The sequence below is a fragment of the Notolepis coatsorum genome, assembly GCF_963971535.1.
Source record: "Notolepis coatsorum genome assembly, chromosome: 3".
In the NCBI taxonomy this organism is placed as follows: Eukaryota; Metazoa; Chordata; class Actinopteri; order Aulopiformes; family Paralepididae; genus Notolepis; species Notolepis coatsorum.
In genome coordinates this window covers 121,788,922-121,805,777 of record NC_140167.1, presented here as the reverse complement: position 1 = coordinate 121,805,777, position 16,856 = coordinate 121,788,922, and the positions used below count along the sequence as shown (strand labels likewise).

The 16,856-nt window shown below is 40.0% G+C and overlaps 1 pseudogene across 1 annotated transcript in view; it reads left to right on the top strand.

Moving 5' to 3' along the window:
• The window catches only part of LOC311225982 (lactase/phlorizin hydrolase-like), a 51,413-nt pseudogene that overhangs the window by 17,903 nt on the left and 16,654 nt on the right, over positions 1–16,856 (top strand). The window contains exons 12-16 of the transcript in view: positions 2,823–3,057; positions 3,675–3,765; positions 9,647–9,792; positions 13,559–13,650; positions 16,272–16,454. The product of the transcript in view is annotated as a lactase/phlorizin hydrolase-like (transcript). The remainder of the gene's footprint in view (positions 1–2,822; positions 3,058–3,674; positions 3,766–9,646; positions 9,793–13,558; positions 13,651–16,271; positions 16,455–16,856) is intronic.

Sequence of the window (16,856 nt, the reverse complement as noted above, 5' to 3'; positions counted from 1 at the left end):
GGTAAGCTGTCAAGTCTTACATTAATGATTCATGAATGCATCTCAATGGGTTTTCAGGTATGGATCAAAGGTTTGGCTATTATTGACTCTCCAAATTGTGTGGACTGCGTGGTTCATTATATTATGGCAAGCTATTCAGATTTGGAGAGAAAGTTAGCTGAAAACAATAACCTACCACATAGCAAATGAGGATAAACTCAATGGATTTCAAAGAGTAAATACAGGTTTGAATGGGTGAATAACTGTACCACTACCATTCAAGACATGGTTTATTTTAAGGGAGGGCTTTGTTTGCACACTATCGTATAGTTACATTGGACTCACATAGGAGTGACAACATCCATTGTGGGGGAAACATTAGTCTGTATGCATACTGGGTGACAGTTCATAAGGATTTAAGGAGATTTAATACATTGGTATTTCATTATAGTCAACAATGTAGTGCACACTATGTCAGAGTAAAAAATAAGTGAATGTGTAATAAGGTTAAAACCACGTAGCTAGTAGTAACCCCTTGGCAGGGGTGTAAAAAGTACCCAGAAATTATACTTAAGTGAAAGTATGGGTACCGTCTCAAAATCATACTCAAGTAAAAGTCAGAGTATCTGGCTAAAAACACACTTGAGTAAAAGTTTAAAAGTTTCTACTTTTAAATGTAAGTACTAAAAAGTCAAAGTAAAAACTTCTGATAGCAGGTGTTTAATCAAAGATCCCCGCTTTCTAGTCTTGCACAAGGACCAATCAACATGAGTATGGGCTGGTTAATTTTCCATTGATGGGGATTTGATTGGCTGTTTTTAAATAAAGAGCGGCCGCAGGATTAATAACATTAACGTTAGTTCAGCCAGAGAAACAAATATACTAATTACAATTGTTGGACCTGCAAGATTTGTACTTTGTAGGTCTGCATTTTAAATGTAAGGAGTAAAAAGTATGTTTTTTTCTCTCTGAAATGTAATTGAGTAAAAGTATACAAACCTAATAATACTCGAGTAAAGTACAAATCCCCAAAACAGTAAAGTATTCCCTTCGAAGCTTTTTTTGGCAATCGAAGCTTCGGGGCCGAGCTTCGATTTTAATTCGAAGCTTCGATTAAAAAAAAAATTTAAAAAAAAAAATTATTTTGTTTATTTATTTGTGTATCTTATGTTGTGGGACTTGTACAGCACTTTGGTAAACGTTGTTGTTTTTAAATGTGCTCTATAAATAAAGTGGATTGTTCACACACACAAATCGAAGTAAAAAATACAAATAAAAAATGAAAAGCGAAAAGCGAGAGACTAAACCTGTTGTTGTTAGCTTACATGCTAACGTGAATGGGATCGACCATAGCATTGCGGCTAGGCTAGCTACCATAGCAGTATAGCTCTAGTTGAATGGATAAACGTTATTTAACATTGCAGAATGGGTACAATACAATACGGCTCAATACAAACAGTTGTTAAGGGGGGGTGCAGAGTCATCAACACAATGTACCACCAAGAGTGGAGAGTTTATGTCTCAAAAAGCGAGAGACCCAATGCTCTTGTTGTTGTTAGCTTATATGCTAACGTGAATGGGATCGACCATAGCATTGCGGCTAGGCTAGCTACCATAGCAGTACAGCAGCTAGTTGAATGGATAAACGTTATTTAACATTGCAGAATGGGTACAATACAATACGGCTCAATGCAAACAGTTGTTAAGGGGGGGTGCAGAGTCATCAACACAATGTACCACCAAGAGCAGAGAGTTTATGTCTCTCAAAAAGCGAGAGACTAAACCTACAGTAAAGCTCTTGTTGTTAGCTTACATGCTAACGTGAATGTGATCGGCCATAGCATTGCGGCTAGGCTAGCTACCATAGCAGTACAGCAGCTAGTTGAATGGATACACGTTATTTCAATGGCACAAGCTTCGAACAGAAAAAAAATTGAAGTTAAAAAAAATAAAACTTTTATTTATTTTTTATTTTTTTTAAACTTCGATTTTTTTTTATATGTTCGAAGCTTGTGCCATCGAACGAAGCTTCGAAGTATTTAAGACAGCCCTACAAAGTACAATTACTCAAGTACTTTACACCCCTACCCCTTGGCATAAACTCACTCCTAAAATAAATATCTGCTTCCTGAGTTGGATCCTTTTCAGGTGGCGGATTAGTTAAGACTGTGGTATTAGACTGAATGAATGAATGAATGAATGAATGAATGAATGAATGAATGAATGAATGAATGAATGAATGAATGAATGAAAACTTTATTTAACAGATTGCAGAATGGGTACAATACAGTACGGCTCAATACACACAATTGTTAAGGGGATGCAGACCAGAGAAAGACGTTTGTCTTGTTTACATCAGGGTCCCCCATTTTCAGTTCACTGTCGTGTTCACGTGGTGCTAGTGAGCGGAGGGTTCGCGGTTGGTCAGAAGACAAGCGCCCAGTGCGAAGTGACTGCCAGTAGCTAGTAACCACCTGTTATAATGGCACCAGTTAACTCAGAAAATATGGTTGAGCCCTGTTTTCCTGCTGGGGTCACTGTTGAGTGAGGTTAGATGGGTGAGTGTATGAGGTTGTCCTTGAACTACTTGAATATACACAGAGTAGTACATGCTGGAACAAATGTGAAAGACAATTTGCAACAACAGTAGGCTAAGATAACGGACAACATATATTCTGTGATCTTGTTAAAACCAAAATACAGTCCCAGTATTGCAATTTACTACAACATACAAGGAGTATATACAGTAACAATGAGTAGCCTACAAATAACAATTTAAATGTAACCATATGTTAATCACTTGTGAGGTAACATTGGTGATGCTGTTTGTTTTCTTGTCACAGCTTACTTACTAGATGATGTCAATGTTTTTGGATACACGGGTTGGTCATTGATGGACAACCTAGAGTGGGCCACTGGGTTTTCAGAGAGATTTGGCCTTATACGTCAATCGCTCAGACCCTAACCTTCCCCGTGTAGCCAAGAACTCTGCTGCCCGCTACGCCACCATCATCACCTGCAACGGTTTCCCAGACCCGGCATTAGGACCCCACCCGTGTCTGAACCCTGAACCTGAAGGTATAACGATGCCTCACAGCTTATAGGAGACGGCTGCTGTCATTTGGCCACATCCAAAATGCACGTTATCAGCTGAGTACCTAAGATGAAGAACTGTATAACTCTTGTTTGAAGCTTTCAGAGGAACAATGTTTTCAAACGTTATGGTTTTCTAAGGTTGGAAAGTTAGGTGTGTTGGTGTTCATTCAAAGTTAAAGACAGTAGAGGTTGAATTATTTTCTTGTGATACATCACATTCCAAGTGATTTAGATTGACCTCACAACAGCAAATACACACTGTCCAGAAAATTGCAAAACGAAGTGATATGGTTCTTCATTGCAAGGGTGCCATTATTGTAGAGAATATGTTCAAAATCTATTTTACAAAACAGGGAGACATCTTACATGTGAACACTTGTATTCAGAGATTGTAAACTGACATACTATACAAAGTTAAAGCTCATAGTTCACACCTACCATCTATTCAAATGTTAATTATATCCTTTTTCTTATTGCAGGAACTACTGCGCCCACCACATCACCTATTACTGTGCCCACCACATCACCTACTACTGCGCCCACCACATCACCTACTACTGTGCCCACCACATCACCTACTACTGCGCCCACCACATCACATACTACTGCGCCCACCACATCACCTACCTTGAATAACATTGTGAGCTTCTTGGGTATGGATCTCTCACCCAATGATGCAGAGGCTGGACTGTACAGCTTATTTGCGGTACTTATTGCAGCCACCCTAGGGGCTGTCTTTATGTCTTATTGCTTCCTAAAAACTAAAAATAAGCTAAAGAACAGAAAATCGGTAGAAACTATAACAATGGAGAGCAAATTATAAGTCCATGCACTTCGACTAAAGTCCCAACATGGACGTATACTCTTAAAATCTGGGGGAGCCGTCATACACGTCTAGAGACTAGTGGGAGATTGATTGAATTCACTGTCAAGAAACAAGCCAAGTGATTCAATAATGGCACACATTGCATGATTCTTTTCAGATTGTTTTCTCTAAATTGCCGTTATATAACAATTCCAATTAACTTAAAGTTATGCTTGTGTTTTCTCATGTGTAATATGTGGTGCAGTTATCGGCTATCAAGCTCTGATCAAATAAATCAGTGGGCTACTTTACCTGTAATTCGTTTCATTTGTAGACAACATTCCGTTTTATCCAATAGGGGAGGAAAAAAACACAAATTATTTATGCTGTCAAACAGCGATCTCCAGGGCAATGTGCCCCTCTTGGTATTTGAGTTAGGGAGGCCACACCGCAGGTTCTGGAGACATTTTTGCAGCACAGCTGTCAGTTCGAACTGAATGGCGCAAGCTCAGTAATATTAGCAATTACATGTACTTTTGAGCTTCCACCACCAGTTTCATCCCTGGCCTGTTCATAGTATGACATGTCATGCCAGTCCTACCAAATTTAACAATGTCATGAGATAGATAATTAGCTTTTTAATCACATGCGGTTTGATTACATTCACCCGTTTGCCTACTAAGATGTCCGTGGTGACGATGTAACGTAGCCAAATACTAAGGATGGACCGATGGCATGCCAATGACTCGAAAAGTGTCAAACCAGAAACCACTTCACAAGTAATATTTGTTGAAAAGTTTATTTGAAAAACGAACCACAAAAATAGTATAGATACCAATAGTATAAAAAGTATGAAAAGCTACTACAAATTTGAAATTACTTGAGACAGTTGGCACTCATGGCACTGCAGGTACGGTAGAATGCAAATGATGGCATCATACTATGGAGTTCTCAAGGCAATGCATCATCCCATCAAAAAGGACACATTTATGATCTTCATTGACACTGTAAGTGGAACACAACAGATTATCAAACCGGTTATGAACCACAGTTCAATTATTTCAAGCATTAAAAAGGTCACATATGAAAAGCTCACTTTTTCAGTGCTTGTGCACACACATTAGAGTCTCTGACGGTCCGACTAACACAAACGGGTTAAATAAAACAACCCAGGCATATTTTGCACACAGCCCATATTCAGAAACTTTGCCTCTAGATGTACAGATTCATTCAGATTTGCCTCTCAGTCCTACATCAAATGGCGAGGACGGTCTCTGATTTGCATGTCAGTTTTTCAAGATGGTGGCTGGCCTGTAAACACACTTTTTCCACATAAACAGTTTACAAAATTCCATCGACAACATTTTACACAGGAAATGGGATATGAAATAGCTGGATCTTGATCTGAAACTCCTAGTTTGACGATTTGATCTGAATTGTGGGAGCCGGAAGCCCAGCAGTTGCTAAGTGCGGTGTGGGAAAAACATGGCTAATTTGCATTTAAGGCTACAGAAATCGGATAACAGCCCATCCAGACAAAGGACTGAAACAGTGGGGGTATAGTGGCTGATAGAAGGCATAATCGAGTGGTATTTTCAGCACACACAAAAAACTTGTTTCGGGAACCTCAGAGACTTATATTAGCGAGTATAATATGCAACCTTTAAAGCGCCTCATTTGAATTTTCACAGAAACCAACAGCTCACTTAAGGGAAAATTCTAATCGAATGTACATGGTGCCGTTATTGGGACAGTTACATCAATGTCTATAAACACAGCCAGCAGTCTCCCTGGGAATCAGACTTAAATTTGTGATGTCATCAAGACTTCCATCTATGGAACAGAACTATTCAGAAAATGTTCATATATGGAATCTATGGAGGATTAGTCAATGGATATCATCACTAGCCTCATCTCCGGTATTCAGCTTAGGAACATATCTTTTATATTAACAAATCGAAACTGAACTGTAGAGTATAATAGTTCTATTTTAGGGTTGGAGTTCCTGGTGACGGAGGAACTGCTGATGAACAGCAACACGTTCATTATTTTCAAACTCCTAACAGAAATAGTGACCATAGTGACAAAATGTAATTTTCAATGTACTCAAAACTAATACAAAAATAGAAGAAAATAAAAACTCATATTTAAACAGTATACGACGGTCACAATTTACATTTATTCAAGCATTATCCAGGTTTTTGTTTTTTGTTTTGTTCCTTTGGACAAAGGCTCCACAAGAGACTTCCAGTTACCATACTCGTCAACAGACTTGGGGAAGAACATTTAAAAGAAAGTATCTGGCTATGAAGCCAAAATCGTCAACTAAAAGTAGATGACGTAGTCCAAACTGAAAATGTCACCTGCAAGGTATGCTTTGCATGAAATTCAACATCCCCAAAATCCGTTTGTCAGCCTAAGCCGACTCCAGTACCTATTTTGCTCCTCCTCTAAGAGTGGTGCCTTGTCCATTATCCTACCAGTTCATAATATGAACTGGATTATCTACAAGCACAGACTAAACTGTGGTTCACTTCCTACCAAAAATTAAACAAACCTTAACAGTCTGACCTTTTTTTTTTGCACTACGCTTTAGGCTGCCTTCACCTTATTGGAATGGCTGAAAATGTAAACACCAGTTTAGGTCCAAGGCAAACTTGAGATGCACCCCTCTAAAATTGCAACAGAGATGACAAAAACACAGAAAAATGGAACCACTAATAAATCCTATGCTTCAAAAACAACAAAGAGGGGAATAAACAGCACAGCTGCCCTGAGAAGAAAAAACAGCACAGCTGCAAGAGGTTTTGTTGCGCAACAACAGTTTTTGAGCACTTTGATATCTTCAGACGGGCTAGTGGGTCAAGTACCACTGGATGGATCTTCAGACGGGCTAGTGGGTCAAGTATCACTGGATGGATCTTCAGACGGGCTAGTGGGTCAAGTACCACTGGATGGATCTTCAGACGGGCTAGTGGGTCAGGTATCACTGGATGGATCTTCAGACGGGCTAGTGGGTCAAGTACCACTGGATGGATCTTCAGACGGGCTAGTGGGTCAAGTACCACTGGATGGATCTTCAGACGGGCTAGTGGGTCAAGTACCACTGGATGGATCTACATACGGGCTAGTGGGTCAAGTACCACTGGATGGATCTTCAGACGGGCTAGTGGGTCAAGTACCACTGGATGGATCTTCAGACGGGCTAGTGGGTCAAGTACCACTGGATGGATCTTCAGACGGGCTAGTGGGTCAAGTACCACTGGATGGATCTACATACGGGCTAGTGGGTCAAGTACCACTGGATGGATCTTCAGACGGGCTAGTGGGTCAAGTACCACTGGATGGATCTTCAGACGGGCTAGTGGGTCAAGTATCACTGGATGGATCTTCAGACAGGCTAGTGGGTCAAGTACCACTGGATGGATCTTCAGACGGGCTAGTGGGTCATGTCAAGTATCACTGGATGGCAGGTCATATGCAGCCGTTTGGTAGAGATCACAGCTCTGTTTTTTGGGGGAATTTCATCTAGTGTTTGATGATCACTGACCATAATACTGAAAGGCTTGAGGCAGATTCTTCCTCCACCAGTGAATCTACAAACACGCATCACACAAACAAGTCTCTCCATTTTCCCTTATGCCCACTCACTGTCCCTGATGTGAAACGCAATCCCTAGTGTCTGCTAGGATGAGGAGCACCTATGCTCGGAGACCTGCAGAGAGAGAGAGAGATAGAGAAGTGATATTAACGGGGTGGCGTTTGAGTTAATACAACCAGTTCCCTCTTCCACAAACTTTGTCCAAGGGAAGCAACAGTTGTGATTTGAGGATCAAGAAAAGAGGGCTGGTTTGACACATTAGAGAACACAAAAAAAGAATCAGAAATTATGCTTGAGGATAAGCGGTAGGGCTGGGCAATATGGCCAAAAATGATATCGATATCGATAACAATATCATATCACTCGATATCGATTTTAAACAGATTTATGTTCATTTTGCAACAATTCTTTGTCGTTGCCGCCATCTTTAGTGTTACATCCCCTCACACTCCAGTTCTCAGGCTGCAGCTGGTTTGAAAGCAAAAGTAAACCGGCTTCTCTGCTGGCTGTGGCTCCAGGGGAGTTGAACAGTTCTGGCTCTGCTAGTTTCTTTTCTATCTTTTGGCGCTTTTTTGGTGGACAAACCACCGCACATGTGCACCGTGACTCGTGACGAGACTAGCTCTGCTAGCACACATAGCCTACTTTGTACAGACTGTTTCAAACTGTATTTTAAATTAGAAAGCAAACTAAATAAATGGACAAGAGAAAAATAAATCTCAATTTGGTCAGTATTGTCATTTGGACAAGCAAAGCCATTACTTTAAGTTGCAGGCAAGAAAGACAAGTCTGTCCACTGTCTCTGGTTTTAGGGGCCTTTCTCACTCACCTACTCGTTTCCATTCCATTCTAGCCCGTTCCGAGATCTGATGCGAACTTCCCCCCTCCCTCTCCCCCCTCTAGTTTGTGTACACACGTCTTGGTTCGCTCCGGGTTCCGTTTACGGTTTGCCTTTTGAGCGTGTACGCTTGCCGTAGGCGATGATGTCACGTTCGAATCTACTACATCTATAGACAAGACTTGTGGCTTTAAAACCACTACAATTTAGCAACTCTGCTTGGCTAAACGACTGATTGTACTACCAACTCTAAAGCCAAGGAATCAAACAATGGATGAAGACACAATGAGAGCCTTATCTCAATCCATCGTCCAACAGATAATAACTGATATGATGGTCTTCTTGGATGCTAAGCTGGAACCTATTATTTGTACTTTGAACGGCATTCAGAACTCTGTATCCACACTAGCAGACCATGTGCAGCAAATGGAGCACCGTGTTGGAGCCAGTCAAAAGCAACAGCCAAGAAAGCCTTTTTGTTCAAAGCCCCTTCTGATTGGAATAACTTACCTGCAAATACTCGTTCCATCTCATCTTTTTATTTATTTAAAAATGTGCTGTCTTCTTACTTTCAAAGTACATGTACATGTTTTTAGTTTATCATTTTTAGTTTATCATTTATATACTGCATACTATCATGACTTTCATTACTTATCTCGTACGAAGTAACGATCCATTCCTATCCTTGCTTGATTTGTGTTTTGTTTGTCCTGTTTATTTTGTGATCTTGTATGTTGGTTTACTTATTTTGTAATGTCATTTCTCAGTTGATTTTGTTGTTGTAGACTGTTTCGATGTCCAATGTTTTTTTTCTCCAATGTACATACATTGTATTGTGTTAGGAGCCCATCGAAAACGAGATGCTACATCTCAAGAGGTTATTCGGAATAAAGAATTTCAATATAAAACTGTTCAGAGTTTGTGAGATTATGTGGGAAAGTAGAAGGTCCTGCACACTGTTTTAAGCTTGCAAAATAGAACTGAATGTATTTATTATGTTCAGACAACCTTTGATCCCTCAAACGGGATTGAGGCTGTTGTCTGAACATGATATATAAAGTCAGTGTGCAGGACCTTCTCCTTTTGCTCAAGTGACCTCTCTCTGACACACCTGTTACCCAAGTCTTTTGTGTGCAGAAGTATTTATCTCATTGTGAGATTATGTGCAAAATACATCATTGTATTTCAGTGAAGTGCCCTTTAATTAGTAAGGCCATCATATTACATGTTTTTATTACATCTTCAACAGGGGTGCAGGAACAATTGCTGATCGCACCTGGCTTGACTCAGGCTCCTCCTGGCTTAAGGTGTCTCCATTTGGGTTCAGACGGATTCTGAAGTTCATTAAGGAAGAGTATGGAAACCCACCCATTATCATCACAGAGAACGGGGTCTCAGAGAGAGGGTCTATAGATCTCAATGATGAACACAGGAGCCACTACTACAACAACTACATCAACCAAGTGCTTAAAGGTATCAAATCATTCCCCTCAGTTTGTTTGAAATTTTAGCGATGGAAAACGGTCCCCTCCATATTTACTGTCACTTTTGGTAAAGATAAACCAAAAATGGTGTGAAACGTGTGCTAGACAACTTTTATTATCAAAAATGTGTATGGCACAATTACTGTCAACTTTTGTTTTACAAAGCTATCTTCAATGTAAGTGTTTACCGGTACTTCAAGCATGGTCAGAATCTTAAAGGAACATGTCAACATTTTGGGACCCTGGAGTTAGACTTTGGAGTGTATTTCGTGACTGTTGGGAACTAGGCTACACTGGCACACCTACTTCCAGTGAATGACGCTAAGCTAGGCTAATGGTGCGGTTGTTCCCTAAGCCTAATGCATGCACAGAGAAGAAAAGGGTATGTATCTGCTTGTCTAACTCCAGGGTAGATAAGCTAATTTCCCCAAAAGTTGGCGTGTTCCTTTAAGACTCATGGTAATAATTCCTCTTGGTAAGCTGTCAAGTCTTACATTAATGATTCATGAATGCATCTCAATGGGTTTTCAGGTATGGATCAAAGATTTGGCTATTATTGACTCTCCAAATTGTGTGGACTGCGTGGTTCATTATATTATGGCAAGCTATTCAGATTTGGAGAGAAAGTTAGCTGAAAACAATAACCTACCACATAGCAAATGAGGATAAACTCAATGGATTTCAAAGAGTAAATACAGGTTTGAATGGGTGAATAACTGTACCACTACCATTCAAGACATGGTTTATTTTAAGGGAGGGCTTTGTTTGCACACTATCGTATAGTTACATTGGACTCACATAGGAGTGACAACATCCATTGTGGGGGAAACATTAGTCTGTATGCATACTGGGTGACAGTTCATAAGGATTTAAGGAGATTTAATACATTGGTATTTCATTATAGTCAACAATGTAGTGCACACACTATGTCAGAGTAAAAAATAAGTGAATGTGTAATAAGGTTAAAACCACGTAGCTACACAGTAAAATTCGCAGTGTCAAATATGCAGTGTCAAAGTACATTGACTCTTTCAGAGTTATTACAACAACAGTTTGAGTAAAATGCAGACAGTGTTGGTGAAATATTTCGTAGTTAATTGGCTGGTGTCATCACTACTCTGGGAAGCTCCGCCCATCTCCTTCTCTTGAAGAACGTCCAAGACACGCCATTTTCTTCACGTCGCGGCAGAGGTAACTCGGCAGGTAAGTTTCTCCTAATCACATATTAATTAATTAATTCGGTAGCTATTGGCTTCCAGCAACTTGCAAGAGGTAATGTTAATGTTGTTAAATACAATGTGGAGGGGTGATTGTGAATTGTATCGTTTGGAAAAAAAGATCGATAAAAACACATGGCGATACATTGGCTTATAGTAACAAACATTTGCACGCCATGTTCTGAGGTAAATGTGTGTACAGTATGAAATCAATTAACAGTTATTTGGCATTTGACCAACATTATTATTTTGTTAAGTCCACAGATTTCGGCGACAGCCAAGAAGAGTGCACGCACGTGCGCCATTTCACATTGAGTGAGGCCTTGAACGTGAGCCAGCCCTTAGTGAGTTTTTTCAAATGTGTCTTGCTAGCTAATGTTAATGCGGGGAAATACCCTTGAATGATATAAGTAATCTGTACTATGAAATGGTGTGTTATGAGAGTGAGTGCATTAGAATGCATACAATATGGTTGATTGAGTTTATTGGAAGAAACACAGGGCGATACATTGGCTTAACAAACATTTGCACGCCATGTTCTGAGGTAAATGTGTGTACAGTATGAAATCAATTAACAGTTATTTGGCATTTGACCAACATTATTATTTTGTTAAGTCCACAGATTTCGGCGACAGCCAAGAAGAGTGCACGCACGTGCGCCATTTCACATTGAGTGAGGCCTTGAACGTGAGCCAGCCCTTCGTGAGTTTTTTCAAATGTGTCTTGCTAGCTAATGTTAATGCGGGGAAATACCCTTGAATGATATAAGTAATCTGTACTATGAAATGGTGTGTTATGAGAGTGAGTGCATTAGAATGCATACAATATGGTTGATTGAGTTTATTGGAAGAAACACAGGGCGATACATTGGCTTAACAAACATTTGCACGCCATGTTCTGAGGTAAATGTGTGTACAGTATGAAATCAATTAACAGTTATTTGGCATTTGACCAACATTATTATTTTGTTAAGTCCACAGATTTCGGCGACAGCCAAGAAGAGTGCACGCACGTGCGCCATTTCACATTGAGTGAGGCCTTGAACGTGAGCCAGCCCTTCGTGAGTTTTTTCAAATGTGTCTTGCTAGCTAATGTTAATGCGGGGAAATACCCTTGAATGATATAAGTAATCTGTACTATGAAATGGTGTGTTATGAGAGTGAGTGCATTAGAATGCATACAATATGGTTGATTGAGTTTATTGGAAGAAACACAGGGCGATACATTGGCTTAACAAACATTTGCACGCCATGTTCTGAGGTAAATGTGTGTACAGTATGAAATCAATTAACAGTTATTTGGCATTTGACCAACATTATTATTTTGTTAAGTCCACAGATTTCGGCGACAGCCAAGAAGAGTGCACGCACGTGCGCCATTTCACATTGAGTGAGGCCTTGAACGTGAGCCAGCCCTTCGTGAGTTTTTTCAAATGTGTCTTGCTAGCTAATGTTAATGCGGGGAAATACCCTTGAATGATATAAGTAATCTGTACTATGAAATGGTGTGTTATGAGAGTGAGTGCATTAGAATGCATACAATATGGTTGATTGAGTTTAATGGAAGAAACACAGGGAAAATGCAAGGAAGGCCCTGTTACCAAGCTGCTAACATTGGCTTAGTAACAAACATTTGCATGCCATGTTCTGAGGTAAATGTGTCCTACAGTATGAAATCAAGTAACAGTTATTTGGCATTTGACCAATGTTATTATTTTGTTAAGTCCACAGATTTCGGCGACAGCCAAGAAGACTGCACGTGCGCCATTTCACGTTGAGGGAGGCCTTGAACGTGAGCCAGCCTATACCCTTCGTGAGTTTTTTCAAATGTGTCTTGCTAATGTTAATGCGGGGAAATACCCTTGAATGATATAAGTAATCTGTACTGTGAAATGGTGTGTTATGAGAGTGAGTGCATTAGAATGCATACAATATGGTTGATTGAGTTTAATGGAAGAAACACAGGGAAAATGCAAGGAAAAAACCCTGGGTTATATAGCTCTCCTTTTTTTGTCTGTTTGCATCTGTGGGAAATTAGTGTCAGGCTTGAATATTCAGTGACTTTGTACTTATTATTTACCTTATTGGGGACATTGATCTAAGTAAAACATTTAATAATAACTTAACTTAGATCAATGTCCCCAATAAGGTAAATAATAAGTACAAAGTCACTGAATATTCCAGCCTGACACTAATTTCCCACACTTCCCTGTGTTCAAGTTGCCCACTCGTTGGTAACTCTCTTGCAGGCTTGCTGCAAGCATGCTGTTGAAAGTCCAACTGGGAGATGTCCAAAAGTTTGTTCGGATTACAGAAATAAATCTGATCGAGTTTCTGAGTGCAGGTAAGAAATTGGGATCATTGGGAAATTGTCCTCAATGTGATACTCAATGGTTATCCACTGGGTGGATCTGTGGCTTCATCTATTGTATTGCAGACAGCAATTATTCAAGATTAAGTGAATATTTAGTGAGTAGATTTAGAAATCACTGGATACATCCAATGACATTTCTGTTTATGCTTTTGTGCCCGTTTCTAGCATTTGCAAAGTTTGGTGTCCCAGCTGTAACGGAAGGTGTGAAAGTTTTTGACAGTTCGGGGACCGAATTGGATGACGATGTTTTTGAGGAGGTAGCAAGAGATGCATCCACTGGGGTGCTAATCATCAAATATGACACAGGTTTGATTACATTTGTAATATATATTTAATGAATAAGTTATTTGTCATGTGAAGCTTACATTCGATTAGATAAGGGACATCTTTATGAGGAAACTGTGTATAATCTTTTTATTTATTTATCCTGTCTCCACGCTAGCCTCATCTGAGCAGTCTGTCTCCACGCTAGCCTCATCTGAGTGGTCCCAACCATCATCCCTGGATTCGTCAGGGTCACAGCCATCATCCCTGGATTCGTCAGGATCACAGGATACTGTCATCATTTCAGAGGACCCTTCACGAAAACGCCATAGGCTGGATACAGAGGCCAAGCAAGTAAGAGTTGACACACATGTAATATGTATGCATCACCCTGTGATTCACAACTCAGAAATGCATGTTTTTTACTGTCAATGTTATGCCCCCATCTTTTCCATTGTACTGGTCGCGTGCCTGTAAGAATATTGTAGCTCACTTGAGATTGGATGGATCTCTCAAATTATCATCTCCACGAGTCAGAAGCATGCTAGACAGACCTCAGATAGGGTTAAAACTGATATTAAGGATACTTATCCTTTACCTTAACTTTGAATTGCAGTCTACAGTATATTCCTAACACTGAATTGTTTTTTGTGCATGTGCTTTTGTGCTTCAAGTTGGTGGAATCCATTCTTCGTGAGAAATCTGGTGGAGAACGCATAATAAATGAATACAATCGAACCAAGTCCTTGCACGATGACAACAGAAGGAAAATGGTGAACCTATTGGCAGCTGACTTGACAGAGAAGAATGGGTAATTAGCTCCTTGTTTTTAGTTTGTTCTCAATCTAGCTTTCCGATTAATTTGAAATCTAAATGAAATCCAGGGAATATGACTGAGAAATACATTCTTCTTTAATCTTAATCTTCCAGTACTTCACCACCCAGACATCTGAAGGAAAAGTATGCCAGAGGGATCGTGACCTTATTCCCCTACCTCAGTGACCCACACTCTAAGAATGGCTATGTGAGTTGCACACAGTAATGGTTGTGGCAATATTGATACATTTTTAATCCTACCAGAGCATGCTGTTTTTCACTTTTAAATGTGAAGTGTCTGTTTTTATTCCACCCTCCAAGGAGCATTATTATGATGGCCAGAGTGGCAGTGGATACTTGGCCTGGAGGATTAAAACTATTCAGAGAACCGCTGCTAAAGACAAACGATCATCATTTGGAGGTAACACTAATAATGCATATCTTGAGTACAACGAGTTGATTAACAAAACAAGCAGCATTATTGATTACTGTATACAGGGCCGTAGCCAGGGTTTAGAAAGTAGGGAGGTAATTTTTTTTTTATACAAACTTTATTATCTAGAGATCAACTTAAGGTCAGTCACTCACAAAGTAATTTACAGGACGTGGGGGCACTTACAGGTGAGTGGCCTAAAGAGTGCACCAAAGCCCTGTGGTCTCTTATGCATTTATAATTTGGTGAATGGGCTAAATGCATACCAAAATGAGTTATACAACCCAACCTATTCATTCAAAATGCATTATCTATAATAAAGTCACCTGTTGTTGGTAAAAAAAATAATTTTACTGAAGTATTAATATATTTCTCCACTTCTTGGCTCACTGAAAGTACACAAAATAAGGACAGACAAAGACAGAGACACAAAAAGCTGTACAATTTAAACAATACCATACTGGTAATGAGCAAATATGCGCAATTAATGCATGGAGCTGTTCCATCTTATTTCATTTGATACTAACTACTCAGTTCATACAGATTTCAAGTATCCAAATATCCATGATGAATATTGCATAAGGTTTACACAGTAAATAGATCACCTGTTTTATATTCATGCTCAGAGAGGAGTAATAGTTAGATCTTTATGTGTGATTTATATGTCAATTAAATCAATGGTGTGCTTGTTTGGTTGGGGAGTTTGACCTCGGTGGCCTCATAGCTGGCTACGGCCATGACTGTGTACCTGCAGAACTCCATCAATCAGGCCTTTGGTAGATTCTTTTTTTGTGTGTTTTTCCCCATATTCTGTAGAATCCTGTGGAGAACCATCTTGTGGAGGAGGACCAACTGCCAGACGAGATTCCCATGTTGTTGCAGAGACTGCCCTGAGCGAAGAGGAGTGCAAGGAAGCGATCTCACTAATGAAACATTCAGCTGATGAGGACACAGTGAAGAACAAGATGAAACTGACATTTGACTATAGGCACAACAAGGTCCTCGACCCCCAGCAGTCAAGCAACATACTGTCTGACTTTCCACGTTTCCAAGACGTCAAGGGCTTGGTAATTATCTATAGTTAGTAGAAAAGACTCACGCACATCCCAAGTGTATAGTCACGGGTGCTAGACTCAAAATAGATCTGTAATGTTGTGGAAAAAAAGTCTGCACACCGTCTGTAGTGTTCCCAAGTTTTAATATACTTGAACACAACGTTTCGGCCTGTGGTAATTATCTGCCATTATTTTGACCATTTTGTGACACTTGAATGATAGACTGTAGATGTATTGTACCTCAACTAGCACCCACTAACTTTGGTTGGCTGTGAAATCCTGAAATTGTCCCCCAATCACCCCTCTACAGGTTGAACAGGATTTCGTTCTGATGTTTGGAGAAGGTGTATCGGGCAAGCTTCTGGAAAAGTGGCCGACCACATACAAGAAAAAGATCATCCAACAATGCAGACGGCTTCCATCCACCAGTGAGCTTCAAGAGCTCCTGCTGATAGCTGATCCTCCTGAGGATGACACTGAAGTGGATGCTGACGTTGGTAAGCTGCTTTTGAGCAAACCATTCTTGTTGTTTTTCACTGAACTTCTGTGAAAAATGTACGAGGCATTTTGTATTATCAACCAGTCAAAAGTGTCTTCCCATTCACTTGAATGAGTGCATCCAAGCTTTTTACTGGTACTGTATATTCATATTTTGAGTGGCAGAGCTTCTTGTGATGAACTGCTGTCTTTTATCTTATTTTGTAAAAATACTGCTAACATTGCAGATGGACTGAATTTTGTTTATGGTCTACATAATTCAAGTGTCTTAACATCCAACTTGTATCGTTACAGGTTGGGACAGTGACCTCTCATCGATTCTACTGCTGTTGCACTTGATCCCACCCTCTGCTCAGGGGCGGAAGAGACCAGGGAAGGTGTCGGCGTCCAACGCGGA